Source organism: Ptychodera flava, chromosome 19 (assembly GCF_041260155.1).
Source record: "Ptychodera flava strain L36383 chromosome 19, AS_Pfla_20210202, whole genome shotgun sequence".
NCBI lineage: Eukaryota > Metazoa > Hemichordata > Enteropneusta > Ptychoderidae > Ptychodera > Ptychodera flava.
In genome coordinates, this window is record NC_091946.1 from 4,460,713 (window position 1) to 4,487,907 (window position 27,195).

At 37.0% G+C, this 27,195-nt stretch overlaps 1 protein-coding gene and 1 long non-coding RNA gene across 2 annotated transcripts in view; both read right to left on the reverse strand.

Annotated features, from left to right (window-relative positions):
• On the reverse strand, window positions 1–27,035 carry LOC139118430 (uncharacterized). Its single transcript, XR_011548705.1, has 6 exons — window positions 26,763–27,035; window positions 16,125–16,261; window positions 7,090–7,190; window positions 6,721–6,805; window positions 1,410–1,680; window positions 1–621 (listed from the first exon to the last, which is right to left on the reverse strand). It is a non-coding gene; the product is annotated as an uncharacterized lncRNA (long non-coding RNA).
• LOC139118431 (1-deoxyxylulose-5-phosphate synthase YajO-like) overlaps window positions 1–27,195 on the reverse strand; it is a 388,145-nt gene that overhangs the window by 293,229 nt on the left and 67,721 nt on the right. The gene's annotated exons all lie outside the window — the stretch shown is intronic.

Genomic DNA, 27,195 nt, shown 5'->3' on the forward strand with positions numbered 1-27,195 from the left:
CTGCTCATATTCTGTATTGTTTTTGGTAAAGTATTATCATCAACAGATGCAACACAGCAACTTGATTCAGATCATGAAATTATGTACACCTGCATGTACAAATTGTTATTTACATTACGCAATCAATTTAAAAAAAAAAACACGCCATTTTTAAGTTGCCGTGGGCCCATGCCAAAACACAAGGAATTAAGCTTTCGCCACCAGGGGCACTATTATTTTGACTGGAAGTGATCGAGGGCTTTTTTTCCACTTCAATCTGTACGAACAGCATGAGCACGTAAAACAGGCACTGGTACAGATGCATGGACCTGGCTTGGTTTCTTCATGACGCTGGGAGAAAAATATGGTCAAAAGTTACAGCTACTGTGGCCTTTACTTTGATCTCATACATACTATGTCAATTTCGTTTTTTTCAATTGTTTGATTTTATTCCACACTTGACTTTTAATTTGTCTCCATTGCCTTCTCCGGAAAATTGGATACTTCTTTATACAGCAAAGAATTTCATCTCTGCCAGGACATTTCAGTGCTTTTGAATTCACATCAAAATGGTCATGGCTTTATTCTCTGCTGACGACCAATCTCTCAACTTTCTTCCAGGCGATTGTCTTTGATTTAGTTCTGTAGAAAAGAAAACATTTCATAAATTTTAGGTGAAAAAATTCTTTATACAATCTTATACAATCTCAACCACTTGTGTCAAAAAGTCATGAGCATGCATTATTGAAAGAGTCTTGCAGTTCAATTTGCCTTCAAATAGGCATGCCAAAATCAGAGTTGCATGCAACATTTTGTGTTCAGTGATCTTCATGTACATATATATGTCAAAATTTACAATTATAGCAAAGTCTTAGTTACATTTTATTTTTCAGTTTCCACAGCAGTAGGATACTGATGAAGTTCTGACACCAGCACATTAAGTACATGGCGTCATTTGACATCTACAAAATCCAACACTGGTGTGAAGCTAGTGAATTTAAGTTAATGTGATAAAAGAATGTATTTTAGACTCTGGAGGTTTGTCAGATTAGTACTATACAGTTAGAATGATGGGAAAACGTGAATGAGTCAAATGCAAGGCAGCCATAGAAACAAAGCCTTGTGCATAAAAAGGCCTAAGAATGCATGTAGTGTACAAAAATGTCTATATGGTTTACATGATTTAAATAGTGATTATGTTTGCATTTGCATTGAAATGATGAATTTGTTTACTGTCAAATAGAACATTGCCTGTACTTCACGTTATAGATTAGACTTGTGTACATCTTACAAGAGCCATAATAAACTTCATCTACACACACAGATAAACTTCTTAGTGAAATGCTTCATTTCAATTCATCACTAGGTCATTTAACACCAAAACACAGTGTGATGTTTGCGACAGTCTACAGTATGTGATTCATACTCACTCTGTGGTTGCTCTGTTTAATTGTCATCATATTCATCATTGTCTGTCACTACAGAACTAGTTAGACTGGTGGACATGATGCTAGATGTGGCATTTTCTGTCACTGCAGATGCTGATGTTGATGCCAAATGAGGTTGCATGGGTACAGCAGAGACCAGTGACTGTGTCAATAGAACCATACTCATTATCATGACCATCTTCTTTTTTCTCCTCGTTACCACCACCAACATCACCATCTTCATCATCTTTGGCATCACCATCATCAATCAACTCTATTACAGATAAAATGAATAATTCCCCACCCGTTCAAGTCACTGATGTACAATGGTAGGTAGGGAAATACAAAGATCACAATATCAAGCACAATAAAATCAGGATTATTAGCTAAAAGGATTAGGCAAGAGTAAATAATGTTTTCGTTTCACACCCACAAGTGCAGAAGTATTTTCAGATTTAATGAAAGACAAAGTGTATTAGAAATGTCAAACCCTGTCTAACTTTTTCCAACCATAAAACTTTTTGTTACAAATTTGACGCTTTTTGGTCAAATCAGAATATCATGAACTATAAAAGTGAAAAGGTAATCATGATTGTCTTTGTTTTTGGTTCTATAATAACACTTTATATAACACTTTATACACAAGCCCATGCATTTAGCTTGCATTCACTGACTGTATATTGTCAACATCAAACTGATTAAAATCTGATAGAGTGGTTGGGCTGTTCACTTCCTCGGTCATTGTCTATTTTTTGTTTTGTCTTCAGCAACCTCTTTATACCATTGTGCCATAGGTGATCACGTATAAATCTTGTGCTACGAAGAGCCCATCAGAGCTATGTTGCTAAATATGCAGCATTCCGATTGGTTTATCAATCCACTGTGCTAAGTAAGCAGTGTTCTGCTGATTGGTTTACCAAACCACTGTGCTCCTGGGTGCTCCAAGTGGGTTGTGCTCGCAGTACAATAAAATACCCACAATTCTCTTTGATTTGTATCCTTGTAGGTTACTTTTTTAATAACTTTTTTAGTTCTGTATGCAAGCAATAATGTGCAAACATCAGAATAATTGATAAATAATATCAAGTAAAAGATCATTTAGAAATTTCAGTGAAAGTTTCCAAATGACCATTAAACAACCATTGAAGTCACGTTCTGTAGGTACTACAAATGCCATACTTTTAGGCAGTAAGCTATGATGAACTGAAGGGGTCATTCATTTGTCATTTCCATTGGAAAAAAATCAATATCCTTTTGTTTCAAAAAACAGGTGCAAGTACTAGTCTCCCTTCTTTCAATCACATTATTCTGTATGGCTGAAGACACAATCAGTGAAAAATTGTACAAAAATGCTATCTCCTCTCTCAATCTTGCATAATTTTCCAAATAATTTGAAATGAGAATTGAGAAGAATGGTGTCCTTAAAAGTATGTTTTCAGAATTTTTACAACTAAGTCTATGAATTTGTCTACACATGGGAGACACGTGATAGACTTCTCTGGGGAATCTCAGAGGATACAAATCATAATAAATTATGGGAAATCTACAATAGTGTGTGTCTGGTGGCAGGGTTCAGATGTAGCGGCAATAAGCAAAGGTAAAGATCAACTTGCAGATCTCTATATCAAATTTTAATGAGATTGTTGTCATGCTGTCCTTAAATGTGCAGGCTGTGCTGACTCTAATTAAATACTAGGAGTATCAACATGCTTTTAAATAGGGAATTCAGTATAACATGTTGAAGATAACAAACAAAACAAAACAACACTGACTTCTACGGAACAGCAGCTGTATGTAACCTAATTTGACAAATTTGTGCATCAATCTGATTTCTTGTTCTAGTTCCTAAACCATGTCCACACAACAATTAGACTGAAAGTGACCCGGAACTTTTTTAAACTTGACACCTTTTGCATGTAAAAATGTGGAAATTACATGTTTGCATGGTAAATCTGGCTTTTGTGAAATTTAGCGCAAAAAAATTGATAAACCGTATAACAGTAGTTTCAATATATCAATGCGCCATTCGATGATGAAAGTCGTTCCATTTGTAACGGATGGAAATAAAGCATTTTGATGATCATTTGCCAATGAACGTTAATATTTTGAGTGAAAACTGTGTAAGAGAGGCATGTAATAAAAATATTGTAGCCAAAACAAGGGACTATGTACCCTCGGGGCAGGTCCTTTTGCCCTCCTTACGTCGGGCAAATGGTCACATACCCTCGGGCACATAGTCCGATGTTTGGGATATGGTATCCCATGGTAACCCGGACCTCACCTTGAAATATCAGAGCAAAAAAGGATGAGAAGGGGTGATGCAAGACCAGACAAGTGGTGCATGGTCTGATTTGAAACATCAGAACACATAAATTACTTTGAAATGAAAGCTGCTCTTTTTACATTGAAAGCTTTCTGTACTAACATGAAAAATGTACACATCTGACTGCTCATTACAACACCACAGCAGTGTGATATATAATTATATTACCATGCCCTGGCTGTCGCATTTTGATTGGTCGAGCTGAACCACGTGACTGAGGACGAATACACAGTAATGGTCTGTTTACACGGCAGTGAATATGAATAATAAGAACAACTCAAAGTAACGTAACTTTACAGCTCAAACGTAAATCATAATCAATCACAAAATAAAATGAAGGACTTGTTGGCCAAGTTGTGATACTTTTTCTGATTTGCCAATTTTTTACATTGCGCGTGACGTTTTGTAGTGTATTGCTCAGTTTCTGGGGCCCAGTTGTCATTCGCTCCGGAAATTTTCGCAAATTTTGGCGGTTTTCCTCGGTTCGTTGATAATATAATGGAAATAACAGACTCCGCTCTGACCATTAACGTTTATTTATGGGTGTGGGCTCGAGGAAAGCCAAATTAACGGGCTTGGCAAGCCTCGCCCGTTAATTTTTGGCTTTCTCTCGCCCTTGCCAATAAATAAACGTTAATGGTCAGCGAGTCGTCCATTATTTCTACATTATATTACCATGCCCTGCCCGTCGCATTTTGATTGGTCGAGTTGAACCATGTGACTGACCACAAATACACAGTAATGGTTTGTTTACATGCCCGTAAATATGAATAATAAGATTAACAACTCAAAGTATTGTAACCTTACAGCTCAAACGTAAATCATAATCAATCACAAAATAAAATGGAGCACTTGTAGGTCTAGTTGAGATACTTTTCCTGAAAACATCTCCGGATTTGCCAATTTTTACAGCGCGTGTGACAGTGCGTTGCGTATTGCTCAGTTTCTGGGGCCCAGTTGTCGTTAGCTCCTGAAATTTTCAGAAATTTTGACGGTTTTCTTGGGTTCGCTGATAATATAATGGAAATAACAGACTCAGCTCTGACCATTAACGTTTATTGTGGGCGCGGGCTGGAGGAAAGCCAAATTAACAGGCTTGGCAAGCCTGGCCCGTTAATTTTTGGCTTTCCTCTCACCCTTGCCCACAAATAAACAGTTAATGGTCAGCGCATCGCCCGTTATTTCTATAATAACATGGGAGACAGGAAATCCTGCTGCAAAATAATTATCAGAGAATTTGAATTGGGCAATAACACATAATATTTGACTTAGTGCAGCACACATACCAGTACCCAGTGTTCAGAACACAGAGGCAGACTACCACTTCAGACAACACAACAGCGACACTGGGCAGATATGCTAACAAACAAGTTGTAAAGGACATTGCTTGTTAATTTGGTACACTATAGAAATTGACCTCTTTGCCTCAAGGCTCAACCATTACGTCAGCATGACAAACATGTATCATGGCACCCTGACCTGTATGCCATTGCTGTAGATGCATTTAGTCTTGATTAATTGGTCTAAGTGGTACTTTTATGCATTTCCTCCTTTCAGTGTGCTCCATTAAGGACAGTTCAGAGTGAGTAGAATCCTGATAGTGCCATTCTGGGCAACCCAACCATGGTTTGCCACCTTGACAAAATGCCTGATTGCATGCATACCCAGTCCTCTTGCCAAAAGGAAACTCACTACTGACACTACCCCTGAACATATCAGTGAAACACCACCAACTGTCAAAGAAACTAAAACTGCTAGCATGCCTCTTATCAGGCAATATCCCTTAGAAGCAAAGGGCTATGAGAACCAGTTACAGAGGTCATCCTCCAGTCTTGTAGACCAGGGACTAAAGGGTGATATAACTCGAACCTGGAATGATGGAGAAACTTAAGCAGTGAGAGGGAAATTAATATCCATACAAAACCTGTAGCAACAGCTTTGGCAATACTATATACATGTAAGTCAGCTGGCTTGGTTCAGTGAAATCAATAGTGATGGTCAGCACTGTCATCATTCATTACATTGTCAGATAGTAGCCTAACATTTGGAAGTCACCCTTTAGTTACTCAATTTATGAAAGGGGTGTTCAACAAAACAACACATAAATAAAATTACAGTATGTGGGATGTCTCCATTGCACTTAAGACTGCTACAATATTGGTCTCTGTTAAGAAACTCTCCCTTTAAAAAATTGACATTAAAACTAGTAACTCTTATTGCACTACTGTCAGCTCAACAAGCTCAGACTACATACTTGATAGATATCAGGAACACTGTCAAAACAAAGAAGGGGAATGTCATAAAAATAGGAGACCTGGTGAAACAGTCACTCCTTATAGACAAATCAAACCATCAAGACTATCTGCTTACCCTCCAGACAGGAGACTTTGTTTATTAACTGTACCAGTACATAACTCATACTAAACCTTTGAGAGATTAATGTTCTGTGTTCTTTTATATATATACACAAAAGTGGGTGAATTTGTCCAATCATTAGTTCATGGATACACTCTAAACATTTCGAGTGACACTTGCTGAGATAGCAGTGAATCAGAATTTGAAACTTACCTGGAAGTTGAAGTTTGACTAGAATTCTGCTAAGCTGCTGTCGTAGCTATGGTGTCACTCATATATCAACCACCCAATTCTATGCTCCCCTGCATTGCTGCATTGTGGGTAATATTTGATATCTCATGATCACCCACCCATAAATTTGATACACAATGTATTAAACAGCCGATGAGAACTCAATGCTGGGTAATATCTTGCAATCTCGAGTGACACCTCAGGTACGACAGCAGCTTAGCAGAATTCTAGTAAAACTTCAACTTCCAGGTAAGTTTCCCTTAACTTTTAATTTGGTGGCATATTTTCTAGAGTTATCAGCCATTTATTGAAAGTGGAAGAAAACTCATAAAAATTGTACAAAATTATGCATTAATTGCCGAATATGGCTCCAGCCTAAGGAGCAACTGCATTATCTGTACTTACCATGCAACACACTGCATATACCTTCCAATAGACCACGGAATAAGGAAATAGCATCTTTCTGTTCTGCTGCCTTGTCTTCTGTGGTCTAAACACACAATGGAAAGTAATTTATTCAGAAATAAATAAGAGTATTTACCATGAAATGGATTGCACTTGCAAGACACATCAATTCGGCAATACTTATCATTTTGTTTACATGTAGCTCTGATTAATGACAGTACCACAATAAAAATTGTGAAGCATGGTAAAAGTCACAAATATACATCACATATTTTTATTATTTCACATCCAGGGTAATGGCCAAATATTGCTAATTTGATATACTTTAGCCTGTAGAGATGTAAGTGATTTGTTAAAAAGCAAACTTACATTTTCACATTTTTCTTCAGGTTCATTATCTTCAATGTCAAACCCACATGTTCCCTCTGAGGCCGATACTCTTTCTTTCTTTGAAGAAACATTTGTATGATCTGTAGATTCAAATGGAACAAAAGTTAATACATTATATCGTATGTCAACCATTACTTAGTTTATAAACTTTATGCAGGTAAAGTTTTACTAAAGATAAACATTACAAGCTGCTCAATCGGGAAGTGACGTAATACACATAGCAGTGACCTTAATTTCAATTTGTGTGAGCAAAAATTTTGCTTAATTCATTATAATATATCGTAAGCAAATTCATAGCAGAAGTTTGCAGAATTTAATTGCACAGTTTGTGGCAAAACTCTGAGGTCTGCAGGGCTGAGGAGTTTTACTGAAAACTGTTCATTGAACAAGTCATTGACAATGACATAGTCCCCACTTGAAATAGGAGTATTAGTCTTGATGGGGGAGGGAAATGTGGTCATTAAGAAGTATCACTGGAGTGTATATGTTGAGATCTATGGGCACATAGGTCTATGTCGTTGTTCCCAATTTGAAACACTTGAGGCATGTCTAAGTTATGGTTCTAAATCAGGAAAAATACCGCAATTATACGGTGTTGCTCAAATTTGATCAGAATTGGTACATACCAGTATGGGTACCAAAGATCAACAATAAATGTTGTTTCTATCTGTTCAGTGTAGGAAAATTCTACATTGATGTTATGACAATGATTTCTGCACAGTACAACCAGAAAAACAACAAGAAATATTTAAACCAGAAAAACAAGAATGGCAAAAGTAATTAAGGTCTGAAACTTTAGGTACTGGAGAACTTTAGCAACGTGCATAGCAGAAAGGCAGCTAGCCCCCCTTAGTTTGACCATAGACGGTCTTCCTCCCCTCTACTGACGGTCTTCCTCCCCTCTAATGTCTATGGTTTGAGCAGGTCTGTTAATATGTAACAGTTCATAAACAATGACAGGAAGTGACTCAAGTCAGGGGAGTAAGCCTGTTTCAAGCCTGTTTCAGAATTTCGCTTTTTCTTACCTCATTTGCACATTTTTGACACTGATGTGTTCATTTGAACAAATTCACATCTCAACCCCTACATCTACATGTACCTGTACACCAAATACTGAGACAGTAGCTTTGGCGGTATGGGAGCCTTTGTGTGTGACGGACATACATCCGCACATACCCACAAATATACAGACACAGACGCCACTTAGACTCATCATATAAGCTCTTTTTGGTATTTATATATAAAACCAAATATGAGCTAAAAAAGATCAGACCTATAGCTGTATTGGCCAGCCAAGAAATACATAATTTATGTGCATAATAAATGAGGTACAAGATGTGACATCTTAAGGTCTAATATCCTATCAAACTTGAAGGGTATAGAACTTGTGGTTACTGAGTTAGGCATATATATTTATAATCAAGGTCAAAGGTCATTGAGGTCACACGACATTTTGAAAAAAAAATTGTATTGTGAATTAATCCCTATATGCCAAAAACCAAACCTCTAGCTCGATTCCCTTGCCCAGAATTAGATATGTGCATAATGAATGAGGTAAAGGGTGTGTTGTCATAAGGTCTGCCATCCTACTAAATATAGAGGACATAGCACTTGTAGTTACTTATTTCTTGACATAAACGTATATTTAGGTAAAAGGTCATGGAGGTCACACGACATTTTGTAAAAAAAATTCTATACTATAGTTATCCCTATATACCGAAACTCAGACATACAGCTCTATTGGCTTGCTCAAAATTAGGTATGCACATAATAAATCAGGTACAGTATGTGGCGTCATAGGTTCTCCCATCATACCGAATATGAAGGGTGTAGCACTTGTGGTTACTGAGTTATGGACAAATATGTATATTTGAGGTCAAAGGTCATCGAGATCATGTGATATCTTGTCAAAAATTGTATTGCTAAGTTATCCCTATATACCAAAAACCAGACCTCTAGCTCTATGGGCTTGCTGAAAATTAGATATGTACATAATTAATGAGGTACAATATGTGGCGTCATAAGGTGTCCCATCATACCATATATGAAGGGTGTAGCACTTGTGGTTACTGAGTTATGGACAAATATGTATATTTGAGGTCAAAGGTCATAGAGGTCTGTGACATATTGTCAAAATGTCTAAAATGTCCGCGTGAACGGATGGACGAACGGACAGACATGACCCAATCTATAAGCCCCCTGGACTTCATCCTTGGGGACTAAAAACTGTGTCACTGCATCCTTTTTGCAATATGAATACGATGAGAAACTAAATTTTTATTTTTCTTGGCCTCATACATGGGAGTCTATGGAGAACTGACTTATACATGAGAGTCTATGGAGAACTGCCTTATACATGGAAGTCTATAGAGAACTGCCTTATATATGGGAGTCTATGGAGGTGTTAACTAAAAAGTCCTCTAAGACGGCCAAATTTGATCGCATTGTGAAACAAAACAACGTGCATCTGTATGGGGTAGGGTACTATCCTTGTGCAAAGTTTGAAAGAAATTGACCAGGGCATGTCTGAGATATCTGCGTGAACGGATGCACGCACGGACGCACAGACAGACGGACAGACATGACCTAATCTATAAGTCCTCCCGGATGACTAAAAATCACTGCTCTGCATATGACATCACTTCTGCATTTGTAGCTTGTCATATTCTAAATTAATCTCTGATGAGAGTTTGGCAGAAATACCCTTGTGGTCTAACAATCAGAGAGAAGCTTTCTTAATCTCAGGTACCCAGTTTGTACTCCAGTGAAAGTTACATACACTTTTTCTTTCCAGTTTGAATGGGAGAACAGTTGAATAGAACAGATCCAGGAGCAAGGTCAATGTCCAACCACAAAAAAGTGTATATTTTACTACTCAATCAGACAGTTTCAAACAATAATACTTGTTAATTGGACAGTTTGTAATCAAAGAAAGATGAGGTCACATGAAACAAGAGAGAACAATGGGTACAAGATGGAGAATGATAAATGTAAATATTACATTCATCATCAAGACTGGCAAGTAAAAGTATTGAACAGAGACATTTCATAGTCTCCACTCATTATTGGGATATCTGCCTTAATAGGGCAGGGAAATAAGATCTGCAGTGCATAAGTGGTAGCAGTGTACTGCGAATCCTGTGATTGTTTTCATGTCAAGGCATCAATTAATAAGTGTGACTGGATTGTATTATAAAATAAATCCATGTGCATATGTATGGCATATGTCTATGTCCTTGGACCAATTTTGAAAGAAATCAGTTGAGACATGTCTGGGTTAATGGCTCAACAATAAATATTGTTTCTATCTGTTCAGTGCAGGAAAATTCTACGTTGATGTTATGACAATGATTTCTGCACAGTACAACCAGAAAAACAACAAGAAGTATTTAAACCAGAAAAACAAGAATGACAAAAGTTGGACATGCTGCTACAGAGAATAGATGTTTTGATCAAAATAAGGCAAAAATTGTCCTAAAAACATGAATATTAAAATTTCAAAACATTTTTTGTGTAAACAGCTTCTAAGCTTGTCAAAAGATGATCTGCAACATTTCGAGAAATCTATCAGCAATATAAATCACTAGGCCATGCAATCTTATTTGCGCTAGTGATATGGATGTACATTGTATCCTCAGACAGCGTCAAACAAAAAAAAACATTATAAATCTGAAAAATAATTAGCACAGCTTTTCTCATTTGGAAATTTTTTTTTTAGAAATTTACAATTGTGACCATCCCCTCCCAAGATCTAATGGTCCATCCCTTAGCTTGAGCAGGTCTGTTAATATGTAACAGTTCATAAACAATAACAGGAAATGACTCAAGGTCAGTGGAGTAGCCTGTTTCAGTCACTGGTCTGCCACTACTCCTGCATATTTACAGATTTCCCATTTTTCTTACCTCATTTGCACATTTTTGACACTGACGTGTTCATTTGAACAACATCACATCTCAACCCCTGTATCTACCTGTACACCTGTACTGAGATGGTAGCTTAGGTCATACGGGAGCCTTTGCGTGTGCATACATCTGCACATACATACTCACTTACATACCGTACAGACAGTACAGACAGACATATACACACGCCACCGACTCACCATATAAGCTCTTTTTGGTATTTATATACATACCAACTATGAGCTAAAAACAGAAAGACACATGCAACACATACACTAAATTAATTGATGAGGATGAAACTATTAAACAACACACTACACTGCTTTATATGTTGAACATATCATTGTGAAATACCAATGTCTAATTGGTTCTCATTGCAACAAACCTAAGTGGAAGTATATGCCATGTTCACAGTAAGCACTTTTTGTTTCTGATAAAAATTAAAAGCATTTGATGTATTTGTTTTAGATAAGATATTAGTTAATTGGTGTTAAATTTAGATGGTTTTAAATTTTAGATGGTGTTAAATTAATAAACGTGACGACACACTTGCCATCCATCTATCAGTATGGCAACCAAATGGGTACTCCTAGACAGAACAACCAGGGTTCCTCTCACCATAATTTTTTTCACAATAATGTTTATTCTACCCGAGATCTTAGTGTCATATAGGAAGGCTTTGAATAGAATATATAGTTATGTAAACGTTTCACTTAAAAGTTTACATTGTTGTAGAGATAATCACAATGACTGAAAACTTCATTTGAACAATCTCACAGCTATAGTGCACATCCATCTACACATCACTGAGGTAACTGCTCAAGTTTTCAGGCCTTTACTACTGACAGACAGATAGACAGACAGAAAAAAGTGGGACCAGATTGACTACACGCAGACCTTTTCCATCAATACGAATATCCTTCCGGCCATAAACACATAGCTTGGTAGCATAAAAATCTCATTTCTGTCATCTGAAATGAGATTTTTATGCTCACAAGCTATGTGTTATTCTGTATCCCTAGTAACCTATACACCAAAATATGAAAGCTGTCTGGCTACAACTTTCACAAAACAAAACATTTTGCCCCAAATTACCTCAAGAAATACAAATTTGCCTATTTCAGCACAATTTCAGCATTCCCGCTGAGGTCCTCCCAGTGCAAATGTCAAATATCACAGCTGTTTGAAGAAACGTTTTGAAGACTTTTTAATAAGATTTTTGTAACAAAAAATGAAAAAAATTGTCTAAGAAATACAGTTTCATCTATTGTATCACAGTCTGAACAAATCTGAGTATACCAAGCTATCTGACTGGCAGGTATGAAGATTTTTTTACAATTATGGAATTTCCCTTCTTGATCTAATTTAAATATTTTTCAGGAATACATATACATAAAAAGAAAAAAATCCAGCCATTTACGCATCCTGCATCTACACTTAAAGTATCAAGTCCATAGGTATTTTGGTCCTCAAAATATTAAATTGAGCAGACATCCTCACACACTGACATACAAACATAATACATAAATACACACACACATACATACATACATACATACATACGTACGTACGTACATACACATACATACATGTACATACACACATACCGGTACAGATGGACGCTTACCTATTCCAGAAGTCAATTATAACTAAAAAATTCAAAAATTATGCCACTCTTATGATGGGACCAATATTGTCTCAGTCAGTGTATATAATAAGTGTAGGGAGGCAGTCAATACAAGAAAATTATCATATCTTGAGAGATATGTTGTCATCACGTATGTTCTGCAGGTTCTCTGTTTCATGTGGTGAAACTGTTTGTAAGGCTCATCTTTGACCTCTGAAACTTAATTATACCCATACAGAGATAACCCTTTTCCTGCCAAGTCCATATTTCACCATCAGTTCAAGATGGTTAAAATTTAATGAAACACAACATATTCCATATGGTGTATTTTAACATAATACTGAACATTTGAAGGCTGTTGAAAACATAAATACTGTAAACTTGATTTTTGTAGACTGAAGATGCTATAACAGACCAAGCCAAGTGGGTGAAAATATGTCATGTTTTGGCTCAATACTGCTTTTTACTGACTTGGCTGATGCGGAAGTGATACTGTCTGGCAGGAAAAGGCTTCCACTCTTGGATCACTGTATGCAACCTAAGTGCCAAAAAAAGAGCAATTTTCCAAACTTCTCCCAACCAGCTTTAATCGATATGATAGCAAAGACACCTCTTCCTACAATGAAATGAAAATAGCAAACAGTATTTCTCGAGTGCTCTACTGTAACAAAGTACTATCATGGTGTTGCTTTGTACTACATATGACCTAGTTTACATTAAGAAGTATTGCGCAATATATAGTTCATACTGGTCTGCATAACTATTGAAATCTTTGCAGATCAAAAATATGCCTGATGTCTAATCAATTCATAAATTATGAATCTAAGAATTAATCTCAGAAGTTATGGTAGGTAAATGAGACTTTTTTCAGTATTATTTTTCTTTGTATCAAAGTACAGTTTCAATTTCAAATCCATGAAGCATGGTGAAATGCTCAATGTTCAGCTTATCAACACAAGCCTACATAGTCAGCATTGTTGTTGTTGAAAATTGAATTCAAGGCTTGACAAGAAGTTATTTGTAAACAATAGCAATGATCATTACACATCCATAGGCTGTGTTGACAAGTAGAATACTTGACACTTCATCATTCCATAGGGATTTGAACACTGAAATGATTGGCTAAATGTAGAAAGGAATCTTGGACAGTGATTTTTTGTCAGATTTTTTTTTTTCTTATAATTGGATTTCTCATAAAGACTGCTAACTTAAGAAATTTTATAGAATTTAACATTTTTAAAATGAATATTGGTACTTCTTATACATCTGCCAGTGAGAAAAACAGAAATTTGCTGTCACTGAACACATGTTAGGGCCAGCATCGTTGCTAACACTTTTCCGGCAGGTTCGAGGTATCCCAACTAGCATGTTTCTGTATAGCCTCTGCACATTCACCTGGTCAGTTTCAAGGGACCCGCCAACCGCCATTTCTGTCTACTGCACTAAGCATTGTAAAATACCTGCAGAATCACAATATAATTTTCATTTTCAACTAAAATCATTTAATGAAATAAGAGGGAATATACCTAGTGATAATATTCTTGAAAAATCCTTTAAGATTCAATGAATACACATGGGTTGAATTTCGGTCGATCTTATTAACCTATGATCTGGCAGAGGTACAAAATAGTGGTATATGCTACAGTCAAACTAATATGCCTTGCTGCCTTAAACCTTCTTTGTACATCACACCATTTGCAAAACTGAGCACACAAACGTACAAATTCTATGCCTTCACTTTGTAGCATAAACCAGTTTACACAAAGACACTAACACAATGTCAACCAGTTAATGTCTTCACTTTGCTATGTAAACCAGTTTTCTAAAGAACACCAGCTGTGTTATCATTGAAACATTCACTTTGCTATGAAAACCAGTTTACTTACAACAAACTGAGTGCCTTCACTTTGTTAGCATAAACCAGTTTACACAAAGACACTAACACAATGTCAACCAGTTAATGTCTTCACTTTGCTATGTAAACCAGTTTTCTAAAGAACACCAGCTGTGTTATCATTGAAACCTTCACTTTGCTATAAAAACCAGTTTACTTACAACAAACTGAGCGCATGTTTAGTGCCTTCACTTTGTAGCATAAACCAGTTCACATGACACATCACAGGAGACAGGTCAGTTCCTAGGGCGGAGTGGGATGGGGTTGGGTTCTTCACGAAACTATTTATTTATTCTATTTTATTTCATATTTTTTTATTTATTTTATAAGTGATATTTCAAATACAGATTTTGACTCAAAACTGACTGCTTTCTTTATTATCTACCGGTCCCCATTTCTTTCAATTGCTCTACAAACTGGCTACTCACTGGCCTTTAACCTTTGAGTGCCAAAGTCAATTTTATCAACCCTTATAAAATATACCTACCAAGTCAATTTTGTTACATTTTTGCAAAAATTTGATAATAAAATTGTTGCCAATGTAATGTTGAGTTCATTTGCTCCAAAATTATCATGAAAATTACAGAAAAGTTCATCAAAACTTGTAAAATGTTGCACTAAAATTTTGGTGGAAAAAAATACAGCACTCACAGGGTTAATATTGATCAAGTCAACACCACTGTCAGTTGAAATAGATAAAACAATTAACGAATAAAATAGAAGAAAATAAACAGATGCATAAAGAACCTCACCATCCCAAAGGACTGACCCTTCCCACTGTTTACATCTGCCATCACAAATCATCCTCTTCCTGCATGGGGGTGCTTGCAGGTAGAGTTCCATTCTGTACACCCTATGTTACTTTGTCTATTCATAAATCTGTAATGATGTATTTGATTTGTAGATCATGATGTCATACTTTCAGCAGAGTGATATATCATGATTTACATATTCAAATACCACACGTACAAGTGAATCTCACTCATCCAATAAGACCCTCCTTATGTATAAGTTCAACCCCCTCTCCCTCCCCTGAATTATTTGATTGATTTCTGGAATGATTTAATTTATTGTTGTATAAATTATATCCGGCAAGTGTACTGTAGGAATGGAATATTACATTTGAAACAAAATTTACTGTTTGACCCTTTTCTTATCACCTTTGTTAAAATTTTAAATGCAACATAAAAACAAGTTTAGTGATGTTATCCACTCTATTTTGTGACTGAACTATTCTATCTGACAGGGCAGTCAAAAATTGTGTAGGTGTTGTTTGAAATGGAACAATTCTTGCTTGAATAATTTACATAATTTGCTTTAAGTGAGTGTAAATGTTTCTATTTTTGGGGTATATCTGTTTATAAGCCCCCCCCCCCCCCTATCATTTTTACGTACTACAATAGAATCACCTTCATCAATGAATGATGTACAATAATGTACTGACTTGTCAGTTATACTGTGAAATTTATTACATTACCTTTTTCACGGTTGATTTCACCATGTGAATTACAAGATACAATGAAAGAAACACGTACACCACGGACCCTGTGGATAACCTGTATTTAGGGGACTTAATACACCAGTACAAACCTTTAGTTTCTGTTTGCTTCACACAAAACCATCCAGATCGATCGATTTTTTCCTAATAAAAGATCTTGCAACTTGTTCAGCAGTCTTTTTTTATTGCCTGCTTGACTTCTCAGGTTGGATCTGTAAGCTGACATTGTCTGGAATAGTGATAAAAAAAATAATGATATCATGTAATACTATTTTTGCGCATTATATGTTTTCACTCAATATGTGACTGTATTTCATCAAAATCTCAAAATAAGCAAGGACAAGTCACCAAAGATGACGCAGTCGCCACTTGTTAATTGTGTTTTGAAATACATGGAGATCAGAGAAAGTGTGAAACAAATGAGTGGTAGTGCAGTGCTATTTGATATTAGCAATAATGTGCTGCTATATTATTGATTTCATCAGGCATTTTACAAATACTGACAAATTATTGCTTTATTTTCTTTTTGCCAAAGTAATGGCTCTCAACATGAAAAAAAACACTGCTAAGCTGTCATATTGACCTTTTGGATCCTACTGCAGAACAAATTTATGTGAATGACAGTGCAGCAAAGTCAGTTTACCAGACAATGAGAACGTCATTGTGCCATGTTTAATTTGAAACTAGTTGAGGCATGTTGACTACCCTTGACAGTGGGCTTAATTATGCAGTATTCTCGCAATTTAAGATATCATGGGAAATGAACATGTTTATGTTTTTATGAGTGTGACTGCATAAGTTGTTCAGCAGTTGGTATACACAATCACTCATGGATAAGCCATGGGTGATTGTGTATGCCAGACAAACCTGTAAAGCTTGCCGACTTTGATGAATTATATTCATGCTGACTAAAACCATGACTTTGTTGATTGTGTAATACATGTGTTGAACAGTAACCACTTGAATTTTCCAAAATCTATATTTCCACTTTGTCTAAACAGTGTCATTTGCTTTCCATGTGTGCCTACATCTGCCTTGCAAATGTAGTTGCACATTGACAAGCCACGAATGCCACAGTGACATCAGCTAAAAATAGCATCAATGATATGACACTGTGCTCCTCAGTGCATTTAGTGGTAGGGATGCAAGGAGAGAGGTTTGGGGAATGTTGCTGAGAAAGAATGCAAAGAAAGGGTTGAAATGTGAAACTGTAATAAAACCTATGTTTTTTAGCAGTGAGCGTCAGCTTGGTAAACATGCCATCTTGTACATGAAGGCAAAACATAATTTTCACATGTCACAAACTTGGAATTTGCATAGATCAACATAGATCATCCAAATTGATTTATCTGCAAGATTTTGTATGTTCCTTGCTACAAAATTCTGACCCAATTGAATTATTACAGGAAAACAAGCACGCATGATTGGACAGTGTGGACTGTGTATTGCATGCACTACATTTGCCGTGATGATGGATTGCCAGACGACCACACTGCATCAAAGAACTGTAGGTTTAAAACGAAAATATAATTCTAAACAAACTTTCTTCGTGTCATTGATAGCCTTGATTTTCTTTGGATATTGAATGGACACATTAATTAAAGACGTCACTTTAGCTTGTCATTGATGGTGAAATGATTTTTTGCAGAAACTTGATCAGTCCAGCCAAGTACACATGCTTACTCATAACAGCTAGCTGGACTGTGATGATCACAACATTGTTTTGTGATATTCCGATACAAAATTAAAATAATTTTATTAATATGTCGCATTGACTTAAAGTTGCAAGTTTCCTTGGGTGTTGAAACATGTTAGCATAGTGTGTACAAATCAACACACCAAACAGCAATGTTCATGTAAGAACAACCTGCTTGATTTCCATGGACTTTCTGGTCCGCCCATCACACTGGTATGTCTGTCCCCTCTAGCTTCTGAAAATTCTTAGTAAAGTTACAAATTCAGTCTCAAAAGTTTTGAGTAAATTTCAAAATTGATTGTATTAATCAAATTGTCAGATATCAACAAATTCCTTTTGTATGCCAATACAGCTCATCTCAGAACCGGACATACTTATATACACACAAGAGTTGGCAACACCCTGACAATTAAATAATCTTCAACAGCACTGATTTACATTTACAAATTATTCTATGTGAAGTAATTCTTCAATTGCAGATACTATGACAGAAGAGTTCAGCACTGCCAAGATATGAGTATAGCACACTGAATTTTGAACCAGAGTTATGAAAATGACTGAACTGTGTCACAATAAGTTCTTATATTAAATCAATTGTTTCATTTTTCTAAGATTGTAGAGACTAAGGGTTAAGGGTATTAGTAACTTTAAACCAGGAAAAAATACCAATAAGTGGAAAGGATCAAAAGAATCAACTTATTTATTTCTTTACATATTACAAAACCAGAAAGTAACACTTAATTCTAATTTAAGTGATTTAAGGCTAGTTTTACAAGCTTACTTGTCAATGTTTGATGATGGAAAGAAACAAAAAACCACGAATAAACCTCAAAAGCAACAAAATTCCAAGCATAACATTACACGATGGTTCAGAATGTTCATTTACAAAGTTCACTTAATATGTACTTTGAAAACGATAGTATTTAGACAGCTGTACCGCGGCTACTTACTAAAAGTCTGTTGAAAAGAGTACTAAATATCGTTGTTTTTCAGGTCAACAAGTGATTGGATCAGAACATGAGTCATGAAACAGTAAAACAACAACTGATAAATAAGTAACTTTTCTCAAGAGTAACTTGAAACGCCTCGCCTGAAAGAAAATTTCATCCGGTTTCACGGAAACTGACTGCGTATTCGAGCGCCACAGCAATGAACGGTTGGGAATTTTAACATTGATTGTTCACTTTTTAGCTGCATGATTCAGCCTGCCAAAATATTTTTATTTTGTAGATAAATAATTGAATTTCTTACTTTTTTATTTCGTTTGTTAATGAAAAGTCATTTTAATATTTTTAGATGCTTTAAAAATTTCAAAACCCGCTAATAGGCAACTATTCGGCCAAAATGCAAACGAAAAACAGGAAAACCAAATCGAACTATGGGCTATTTCTGTATGAATACTCTCAGTCTCTTTACCCTTACGCTTATTACTCTCGCCGATGCACGATTTTTGCATCAAATTTTTTCACTCATTTTCGTTGGTACGACTTTGAAACTCCAGGAAGCGATTGAGAAGAAAGGGTTACCTTGAATTATTGAGGTTTTTGCTGATAATTTGCCAAATTAAATGAGAAAAAACACTACGCAAATTTCCACACGCTTACACACTGAGTGTTTTCAAGAGGCCGGCCTTTCATGTTGTACAACATGTGATTATGGAGGTAGTAGGAGACTGAGGTTTCTTGCACGGTCGCGCCGATGAAATGGGAAGCTGAAATTTTTGCTCGTACTTTTACAAACGAAATCGTAAATCCACTCAAAACTTCGTATTTTTTTGACATATTTGAAACCCATGAGGAACGTAATTCATTCTCCCCTGCATGGTAAAAAGGAGATCGAAACAACATGCATGTCAGGACCAAACTCACGCAAGATGTCCGTCAACATCCACCAATCTCGTAATTTACACTGACAGAACAAAAACACTTTGATCGAGCATGGACGTTCTAACGTAAATGCATATTGTCTATCGCATTTTCATGTAGCCAATACACTCACACGTACGCTCCAAGTTCAATTATTATGTCAATTCAACACGATCTGGTATTTCGCTGATAGTGTGTGTGCAGCGTGAATGGTACGCTAGTCGTTAGATAACACTTATCACGTGGTGTGACAAAATAGTTTTACGGAAGTTGTGATCACGTGGTGTGACAAATAGTTTTACGGCAGTTGTGATCACGTGGTTTGACAAAATAGCTTTACAGAAGTTGTTGACCGAAATGACGTCAATTTTGCCTCTCCCAACTCTATAAGCTTCCTCAGTTACGTAACTTCGTCGCTAAAAACTGAATCCAATGATGAACTGTTATAGATGTTACAATGCCCATGAGAATCCATTTATGCAGCAAGGTTATAAACGTACACAACATCCTAAGTCAGCGAGGGTTTGAATTAGTCAAGATGACCTATATCAATAATAAAACACTGACAACCTGATAATGCACTCACAATGCAATGATGGAACAATTTCAATAATTTGATAACTAGAAAACACTTGTGTTTGCATGCTTACCTAGAAACAATTCTGACAAGTTTTCTTTATATATGAAAGTTGGCGCTTCAATTTTCTCCACTTAAGAAAATTGGTATGAAGTGGGTCTCTGTCAATGATGTAATTAAAGTCCTTTGTGCAAATTTCCTTGTTTACAAGTTCAGGAGAATCACTCTGAGATTGTTCTTCTGATGAATCAAACTGGGGTGGTTCTGATGTTGAATCAAACTGGGGTGGTTCCAATGTTGAATAAACTGGGGTGGTTGTGATGTTGAATCAAACTGGGGTGGTTCTGATGTTGAATCAAACTGGGGTGGTTCTGATGTTGAATCAAACTGGGGTGGTTCCAATGTTGAAGTAGACTGCAAATTTCCTGGTGACTTTCCAAGTCTTCTCTTTCTTTGTCTCCTAAGCTTACTGCGTCTCTTCACTGCTTCTTTGTTTCTTTTTCTCATACCTAAAATTATTGTCATTAGATTCGTGGGGAATATGCAAATTTAATTTCATTATTCACATTAACATTTAGTCCTGTATCCCTTTCCTGCCAGACAGTATCAATTCCCATCAGCAAAGTCAGTGAAAAAGTGGCATTGCTCAGCCAAAACATGAAGTATTTCATCAACATGAATTGGTATTTCAGGGATGTAGAAATTTTTGTCACAGCAGGAAAATTATGGTTGATAGCTGGAAATGTCCGTAATGCGACCGTGAAGAGGTCGCGGGTGTCCCCCTCCCATGGTGCGGATTTTTTTTTTATTCTGAAGTCTCCAGAATGGCTCTCCTGGACCCATTTTAAGAATTTTTGGTCAAATCTTGCACACTTTTACATCATGTATGATGTAACAAGGTTGGACAGTCAGGCGATCTCTCTTCAGGTATTTTTATTTGTGAACATTTAACATTTATGATTTGTATATTCTCGTTTTTTTCAATGTACACTGGCCACCATAAACTGTAACTTCGTCAAAGCCCAATTTTCTGTTCAATAGACACAGGTGAAAAACTTGAAATTTACTTGTCGAATTGTCCCCATATTTGTCGTACATCGGAATTGAAGAACAGCAGCTTTTGCTGCACAAATAGAAATTATGGAGTCTGATTTTTCGCTCACTGTTGCCATCGAATACATTGCTAAACACAGCTAGGATTTCTTTCTCACCGTCGCTCTGAGATAACACGTACTGTACATTGTTGTTTGATTCACAACCCGATGAATTGACATTTCTAGTAGTGAAACTTTCACTTGTTTCACCAGTTTCACTTAAACATGGTTCACATTCAGTTGTTTTGATAATACTGGAACATATTGGCTGGCATTGCACAGCCATGTGGGAATTCGACTCGGTTGTTTTGGTTGCGATTTCCGGAGTAGGACTTGCACTGACACACTGCTAAAGTGCTGGCAGGTTCATCGGCAGATTTTTCACTGAGAGTTTGTTTGACCTGTTTATCAGAGAATTATTTGATACTTGGCTGTTCATCGCCCGAACATTTACGTTCTGGGTGCAATCTCCGCAAAGTGACATAGGCTTGTCATGCACATACAACTGGGTGACTGTACCTAGTCACAGCCAGGCATGTGACCTGAAAAGTCATCATCACGCCATGTAAAAACCAGTATTTAGAATTTCATGTATTAGAGCCAGGCATGTGACCTCAAAAGCCATCATCACGCCATGTATAAACCAGTATTAGAATTTCATGTATTAGAGTCAGGCATGTGACCTCAAAAGCCGTCATCACGCCATGTAAAACCAGTATTTACAATTTCATGTATTAGAGCCAGGCATGTGACCTCAAAAGCCGTCATCACGCCATGTAAAAACCAGTATTTACAATTTCATGTATTAGAGCCAGGCATGTGACCTCAAAAGCTGTCATCACGTCCATGTAAAAACCAGTATTTACAATTTCATGTATTAGAGCCAGGCATGTGACCTCAAAAGCCGTCATCACGCCATGTAAAAGCAGTATTTACAATTTCATGTATTAGAGCCAGGCATGTGACCTCAAAAGCCGTCATCACGCCATGTAAAAACCAGTATTTACAATTTCATGTATTAGAGCCAGGCATGTGACCTCAAAAGCCGTCATCACGCCATGTAAAAACCAGTATTTACAATTTCATGTATTAGAGCCAGGCATGTGACCTCAAAAGCCGTCATCACGCCATGTAAAAACCAGTATTTACAATTTCATGTATTAGAGCCAGGCATGTGACCTCAAAAGCCGTCATCACGCCATGTAAAACAGTATTTACAATTTCATGTATTAAAGCCAGGCATGTGACCTCAAAAGCCGTCATCACGCCATGTAAAAACCAGTATTTGCATAAAATATGCAGGATTTTGCGTTAACAGAAACACTGACAATCCGAAACGTCATTATGATTGAAGTCAAAATTCTGCTTTCAGTCACTTCATGGGTATTGCACTTAGGCACAAGTACAGTTGTATCAAAAACATACAAACAAACACATGGAAAATTTGTATCATTTGCTGACACCTGTCATCGTTCACGGCAGGTCCCATACAGTCGAGTGTTTTCATGTCGTCTACACTGCTGAAGATTACATGTATAAGATCATGATAGAAATGCTTTACCATAAGTTTCTTGTTGATGAGCTTAAAGGGGAAGTTCACCAAGGATGATTTTTACATATGTGCTAGCTTTGTGGTCACTTACCCAGAAAAGCTATTTTCGCCATTTATAACTCGCAAGATTTTTTACAAAAACCGATAGAAATAGTACAGGAAGTTGCCCATGTAATTTGAATCATGGGAAAAAGCGCCAAGCTTGGAGCTTGCATAATGTGATATGGAAGGGACCATTTTCCCATGGGTATAGCATTGTCCACTCACCCATGCTTAAACCAGGCTGTGCGTATTTACATAACTTTTGTTTATACTGAGTATCCTTGCATAAACGATGATTCACTTATAATAAACTGTCCACTGTCAGATTTTGTGTTGCTGTTTACTACTGTGTTACTGTGAGTGGACAATGTGGGGGCCATACCCGTCCGGAGATGGTCCCTTCCATATCACATTATGCAAGCTCAAAGCTTGGAGCTTTTTTCCCATGATTCAAATTACATGGGCAACTTCCTGTACTATTTTTATCGTTTTTGTAAAAAATCTTGCGAGTTATAAATGGTGAAAATAGTTTTTCCTGGGTAAATGACCACAGAGCTACCACATATGTAAAAATCATCCTTGGTGAACTTCCCCTTTAAGTATCTGGTGGTGAATTGCATCGTTTACTGTAAATGAGCCACAAAAATCCAACTGCACTGAAAATACTCGCAACACGCAAGGTTGAAGGTTTAAGGTGGCACCGGTCTAACTCTATGCTCTAACTCTATATTCTCAGTTGTTCATACTCGATCAAGTTTGAAATCGAACGCTGGCTTGGCACGAGTATTTTGACCCGATTTTGGCGGCCTCATAACTTTCACGCAGGGATGAGGTTATGTATCAAAACATGAAAACACATCCATTTTACACATTCCAGCCTACGTTTTACATCTACCGTCATTTTAAGCTAAAAAAAATCTTCTTCAAATTGTGAAAACCGGTGTTGACATCCTAATATTTAAATTGTTCGCTTTAAAAGTGCTCCACAAACCCTCTTTTGAAGTGGAATGGCCCAATAGTGGAATAATATCAAAAAGTGATACGGTTGTCATCACTCCTTATAGCAACCAACTTTTTTAAGTACAGCCAGGAGGAAGCAAGGTCAATTTCAGTTGATTTCGTCGCTAATTTTAGAGTGTCCTTAGGAAAACAGTCATAACCAAAGCATGTGTATGCATGATAAAGTGCACAACTCGTCAAAATACGGACACATCACTCGAATACGATGCGGTATTATCCAAACTTCGTGTAATAACCCCTAAATATTATTATTGTTGAAAATTGCATTCAGGTCGGACTAGAATTCATTTGTCAACAAACACAATGATTATAAATAACACATGTATAGTCAGCGTGTTCATTTTTAGCCGGATACCGGCCAAATTGACCCGCTTCTTCCTTATTTTGGCTGGCTACTTTTCAGCACTGTTTCGCTCTCTAGCCCCGAAATTCTACTTTTGATAACAATATTTGATTTTTTGGTGGTCTTGCAAGCCGGAAATAATATTTAAGAAGTGCCGATGTGGCTATATGTAGTCTAGCAAAAATTTATGCGGTGAACTTGTTGCTATCACTTTATAGTGCCGCGATCAGCGAACGTGTTGTGATATCATGTACTATAGATCGTGATCAGCGAACTGGGAATCACTCTCGAGGTCAACCCTTCCTTCCTGATCACAGCCCGAATTATTCCGACGTTCACATCGGGTATAGCCAAACATTGGACTAACATACAAGTACATACAAGTACGAATAGCCAACAATTCCAAATGAAGCTGATGTTGTTTCGCTCAAACGCGGAAGAGAAAGTCGACACTTGAGAGCTTTGATTTTCTGCGTAAGAAGAATAGGGCCTTGTCTGATGGGTTTGGTAGGTTTTTGATCAAATCTATAGCGATCAAAAGTTACTGAGTCTCATTTTTCATACTTTTGAAACGCCTTGTCAATCCATCCATGGTCGATGACGATGTCAATATTCAACCATGGAGGTAGAAGGTAGAAGGTCGATCACAGTGTCAAATTTCAGGTTGACCGATATCGCATTGTGTGTACTGTGTTACAATCGACTGCCGGTGGTTTGTACACATAGGGTCACTAAGGGAGTTGTACAGGTTCGCGTTCAGTGTCGTTAGTTGGGATTTTAACAACATGAACACTGAAATTTAGCTCTCTTTTTCAATAATATTCAACATCACCAAAAAATCAATAATCAGCTGGTGGATTCATTTTATTGTGAAATTTAATAGTACAGTGAATTGAAATCACAGAAAATTGTGTTCCTATAATAAGATGTATTTCAAAATGTTTGTTCAAGTCATGAGCTAAATATAATTCTACACAACAGTCTGGTGAAATTTTGCTATTATCCTTGCCAACAGAATGCAGTTGACAGGCCCAAGTGATATCAAATTAATTTTCTGACTTTTAAACTTTATCAAATTAATTTTTCTGACTTTTTTTTTAAACTTTATCCCACGAAAACATGTTGTAATTGATTGTGATTATTCTGTATGCTGAAATGGTTTTTCATACTGTACAAGAATGCATGAAATTACTCCATAATGTCTTAAAAGTTTACAAATTTCTTGCACACCCCCACCCTGAAACCCTTCACATGTGTGTATGTTGAAATAGCCTTTTATACACTGTATAAGAATGCATAAAATTACTCAGAAATGTCTTCAAATTAAAAAAAAATCCTTAACACTCTTATGCTGAAATGGTCTTTCATACAGTACAAGAATGCATGCAATTACTCCAAATGTCTTCAAATTTAAAAATTTCTTGCACACAGGAGGGGAACCCCCTCCCTGAAACCCTCCCCTGTGTGTATGTTGTCTCATACACTGTATAAAAATGTGTGTGTTGTCTCATACACTGCATAAAAATGCATAAAATTGCTCAGAAATGTCTTCAAATTAAAAAGTACTTAACACACCCCTCCCTCCCCCCCCCCCCCCCAGTGCCCAGGAACCTGGTTGCACACGGAAGCTAACCGCCTACTTTTCTAAACTTTCCGCCTACTTCAAAAATTTTGAGAACCCTATAGTGTGTGTTGACAAGCAAATTACTTGACACTTCAGCATGACATAGGGTTTGGGGCAAGAAACTGTAGTTGATACAAAGAACTTGAATACTGACAAAATAGCCAAAAGTTACAGCTAATTTCCCTTTAAGAATCAAACACAGTATTTGTGTAGAGGACATTATTTGATCAACAATGAAAACACATCCATAAAAATACGACAGTGCCATTTTAAAATCACATCGAAAAGCAGCAAGGACTCTGTCAATTATGAAATCACACACGCACAAAATTGATTTTCTATAAAACGCATGTGCCTTCAACAAAGTCACTGACAGGCTTTGAATCCCTTGCGCGCGGAAAAGTGCCATTTAAACACCAGACTTCTTTTAACTTAGCCAAGAGGAGGTATTCTTGACAATCATTGTGTGACAAAGTGATTTTGTATGCGAAATGGCTTTGTACATGTACGGTACATCCGGTACCAATGGTAGATAAGTCAACTGATGCAATGATTTGAAAGATGGAGCAGCCGTCTCGTGTCTACCACTTTCATTTCACAGGTCACGTGCTACGGTACTTCTTGAACGCCTTTATAAATTTCGACTTTTTCATGATATCTCTTATTTGCCTATTCAACATGTTTCCGTGTATCAAGATCATATCAGCTGAATCATGCATTAGTGAACGGTTGACATGCCAGCAGCAGAGTTGGCAGTGGTTGAATTGGCGCGAAAAAAGCACGCATCTATTATCATATTCGTATGAAATCCATCACTAGCAAAGGCTCAAGTCACTTGGACTTGCATGTAGCAGAAGTGTAAAATTATTTAACAGTATCTTCGGACGATGTTGTCACAATAATGCACGGCTACTTACCTACTAAGTGCGTAGTACGGCTCGCCCCAGTACTCTGGTACCTTCATCAATCAGCTGAGCGATCGCGACCGTGCCATGCACCCGTTCTTGACTCAACATTCACGTCGTCAGCGAGGTGGCGGCGGCGGAAGTATCAATTTTTTGCGTCATCAAAGGTCATCGATCACGCAGACATGTGGTGACCCCAAAAATTGACAAACCGCCGCGCCAGCGACCATACCTTGTACCAGTAGACTACATCATGTTCGTAGTCTCGATCTCAGCTGAAACTTGGATTGTGCGCAGTACGCGGCGCAACTGTTTGCACAGCTCGCTGCGCGCTGGAACTTGGAAGTGTCATTTGCATAAATACATATTCAAATTCTTGCGCGCCTCAGCAGCAGCCCGAGCCGTATACAATTCACATGATTAAATATTACGTCTGAAATACGAG